At 32.7% G+C, this 4,263-nt stretch overlaps 1 protein-coding gene across 1 annotated transcript in view; it reads right to left on the bottom strand.

Annotated features, from left to right (window-relative positions):
* Nucleotides 1-2,008, bottom strand: part of cdc42ep1b (CDC42 effector protein (Rho GTPase binding) 1b) — a 15,960-nt gene extending 13,952 nt beyond the window's left edge. Inside the window, exon 1 of the mRNA XM_001346134.7 lies at nucleotides 1,882-2,008. The gene's annotated coding sequence lies outside the window, so the exon portion shown is untranslated. The remainder of the gene's footprint in view (nucleotides 1-1,881) is intronic.
* Nucleotides 2,009-4,263: the final 2,255 nt, after the last annotated feature.

Here is a 4,263-nt window from a genome sequence, read left to right as displayed (position 1 = left end):
ATAGATAGATAGATAGATAGATAGATAGATAGATAGATAGATAGATAGCAGTCCTGAATTGAAAGTATAATTGTCACAAAAACATAATTTAAAGCATCACAGATTAATAGGCAAAAGAAAAGAAAATGTCTTTAAAAAGCAGTGAAAATGTAGACAGTACCAGTGTTGCCAGATTGGGCGGTTTTGAATTTGATTGTGTGGGTTAACAATGGCATGGGCGGGTTGACAAAATTTGGGCTGTTTCGAAACGAAAATTGTATATGTAACTTATTCAACAAAACATAACTGTGTGCTCCTACTCCATTCAGTCAGTAGTGACCAGTCCATAGCACAAACAGCGTAAACCCATCTGTCAGAAGAGATGAAGGAAAGCTGTATGAAAATCTGACTCTCTGGACAAATCTGACTCGCCTTCGCATGCACACACATCACGCAGCGCCCGCAATAAAACTCAGCGCTTTATGATGACACTTTAATCAATTTTTTTTTTTCACAATTAACAGCAAGAACAAATATAGAAACTGATTGACAAGTAGCACCTAATTATGTTTAAAATAATTTAAAACACCAAATAGGACGAATTTATTCCCCATTTCAAAGTCAACCCTATTCTAAGATTAAGAGTCGTGTGTGTGGGTGAGTGTTTCGATGCGAACCGCTTATGTTGTGGTTCTGTGACACTTCCCTGGTGTTGCTAGGTTATTTTCGATTTACATAAATAAAAATTATATTTAATATTAGTCTAACATTTTTAGTGTTTTTGTGCATTTTGGCAGGTTTTGGACAGCTTTTTGGCTGGAAAAAAGCAGCTATATCTGGCAACACTGGACAGTACGAGAATCACAATTATTTTCACATACATAACATTTAATTTCTTCATACAAAACACTGTCTTCATAAACAGTTTCTTGGTTTTGCAATTGCCATTTTTCTGGGCTCACTGTCAAATAAAACCACTTGTTGACAGATGCATTGATCAGTCTTTATATTAAACTCGCTGCAGATCCCGAACAGATCAAATAAGTCAATGACTGTCTTTATTTTTTAATCAATAAATAACTTTAATAAGTAATAAAATGTATTGTTATCTTTTTTATTTCCAGACATTGTATAATTATTGAATTTACTCAATCGTCATCTGAAGAATAATCTGTGTATTTTGACCAAGTCAGATTGAATTTAGAATATGTGCTTTCACCACATCTCCACCCATCCAGACTGTTATTGGGTTTAATTACACCTGTGTGTTTCCTACACAAACAAACACACAGCCGCACTCAGCCCATCAGACACAGCGAGGAAATGAGTGGGATGTAATGGGAACAGTCTGTGTGTTTGTCTGCTCCGTCTAGGTCTCAGTTTTAGACATAGAAACTGTAAAAACAATAGCAGACATCTACTGTTTTTATCTTGAATCAAGTTCACTCAGTCAATAGCAGGCTCTGCATGCTCATATAATCCCAGTATGCTCACATTTATCCCACAAAAATCAAAATAAAGAAATCCAAAATGACATTTGTCATAAATTAAAAGATGTCTGTTGTTAAAACTAGTATGGTAGTTAAAATGTGACGTCATTTTAATAACAAATACGCTTATTTACCTTAAAAATATTACGAAAACACAAACAAATCTCATTTTCTGCATACATAATTTCTCCTGTTAGTCTTTGTGTAAAACATAAATGCAAATAAACATTTTACAGACACAATAATGATAAAACAATGTATAACCATCCTTCAGTGACAAACCGTCAGCTTGTTTACATTCGGCAACGTAATAAAATAACCAACCGTCTACATTTATCTCTAAATCGCCAGATAACATGTACATCCATGCGACAGTTTTAGTTTTATTTCGACGTTATAAACGTAAGCTTACCGTACACACAGAATAACGGCAAAGTTTGAGTGCGTTGGCGAATAAACTCCACGCGCGTCGCCGCTCTGCGCGCTCCCGAGAGGCAAACTACTTCTCCGCGCATGCGCACTGCGCTACTGGCGACCTTGGAAAACATAGCTGATTTTTGCTCTTTAAAACCTCAGAGACACATAAATATTGTGTGAAAATAATTCCAAGGGATCCTTCACTCTCTTAAGTGTGTGTATCAGCGGTAAAACACCTCCTCCCTTCTCTTACTTCCTCCCAGACATCATTTATATTTTCAATTTCTGCTCTTTTTTTCTCTCCTCATTCATTCTCATTGATCGCCAAGTAAAACACTCTCTGGCTGAGCAACTTTATTCAGAAAAGGTTTTTTGGATGTCATACAGACTCTCCCACGTACATATTGAGGACAAAATGATACTTTATCTTTACTGTTTCTTCCACTCGTTGTCAAATACAACTATATGTTATATATGATATAATAAATCAATGACACTTTACTGGAAGGATGTACAGTATTAGTTAATGTTAATAAAGTTTTTACCAACAGGAACAAACATGAACAATTTATTAGTGTTTATTTATCTTTATTAATGTAAAGTGAAATAAAGTTGTTCATTAAGTCAGTTAATTACCTGATATTAACTAATAATTTTAATAATGCATCAGTAAATGTTGATCTGCTGATCAAGTGTTGCTCATTAGTAATTCATGTTTGTAAATACATCAACTTAAAGAAACCTGGTAGTGTCATCTTAAAATCATACTTTTTAAGAAGACAGATGTTAATAACTAATTACAGTAAATCATATATATATATATATATATATATATATATATATATATATATATATATATATATATATATATATATATATATATAATTTTTACTTTATATCTTTTATGCTTACATGCAATATCTAAATAAATGAATCACTAAAAATAAATGTGCAAATATATCTACAGTATGTATTACTCTCTACGTTTATTAAATTACTAATTTTTAGTTTTAATCTCATTTGTGTTTTTATAATTTAGATATTTTTGTTAAATAGATTTTTGTGATAATAATGTTAAAATTTAATCTGTTGATATGACAATGAGAAAAAAATCAACTGAAAGCACACACGGTTAAACAGTAGATGCAAACAGTATTTTCACTTTATAAATAAGGAGGTGATTTTTACTCGTCATCAAAACATCTAAATCATATCTCTACATAGATAGAAACAGTTTTCTGTGGTGCATCTGCTGTTTTCTTCTCCAGTCAGTGACCACAGACACACCCTGAGCCTTTAGCCAAACACTCAGTGCCCACACAACACTGCTGCAACCTCCACACAACGCTCCTGCAACCTCCACACAGCCTGCAGACAACACTGCAGCTGCAGTCTAAAGCCTCTCAGACTCTCCAGATGAGCAGACTTCATCATCTTCCTCTTCTTTATCATCATCTTCATCATAGTTTTCCTCTTTATACTCGTCATCATCATCATCACCATACTCTTTAACATTTTCATCATTTTTGTCAATGTAATGATCATCATCATCTTCTTTATCATCTTCATTATCACATTCATCGTCATCTTCATCATTATCATCATGATCTCCATCATCTTCATCATTATCATTCATCATTATCATCATCTTTATCTTCATCTATCATCATCATAATCTTCATCATCTATCTTCATCATCTTCTTCATCTTTATCATCATCGTCATCATCATCATCTATCATCTATCATAATCTTCATCATCTTCATCTATCATCATCATCTTTATCTTTATTAATCATCATCATCATCATCATCATCATAATCTTCATCTATCATAATCTTCATTATCATCATCATCTTCATTTTATCATTGTAATCATCATCATCATCATAATCATCATAATACTCTTCATTATCATCTTCTTCATCATCATCTATCATCTTCATTATCATCATCGTCATTCTCATCATTGTAATCATCATCATCTTCATCATTAGCATCATAATCATCATCATGCTCTTTATCATCATCTTCATCATCATCTTCATCATTACCATCATCATCATGCTCTTTATCATCATCATCATCTTCATCATCATCTTCATCATTACCATCATCATCATGCTCTTTATCATCATCATCATCTTCATCATTAGCATCATAATCATCATCATGCTCTTTATCATCATCTTAATCATCATCATCATATTCATCTATCATCATCTTCATCATAATCATCTTTATCATCATAATCATTATAATACTCTTCATCTTCATCATCATCATCATCTTTATTATCTTCTTTCTCATTGTAATCATCATCATCTATCATCATCTTCATTATTCAATCTGACTTGGCTCACCGCAATGTGGAGGG

The sequence above is a fragment of the Danio rerio genome, chromosome 3, assembly GCF_049306965.1.
Source record: "Danio rerio strain Tuebingen ecotype United States chromosome 3, GRCz12tu, whole genome shotgun sequence".
NCBI lineage: Eukaryota > Metazoa > Chordata > Actinopteri > Cypriniformes > Danionidae > Danio > Danio rerio.
Note: the sequence above shows the minus strand (reverse complement) of the source record. Positions and strands in the feature narration are given on the sequence as shown.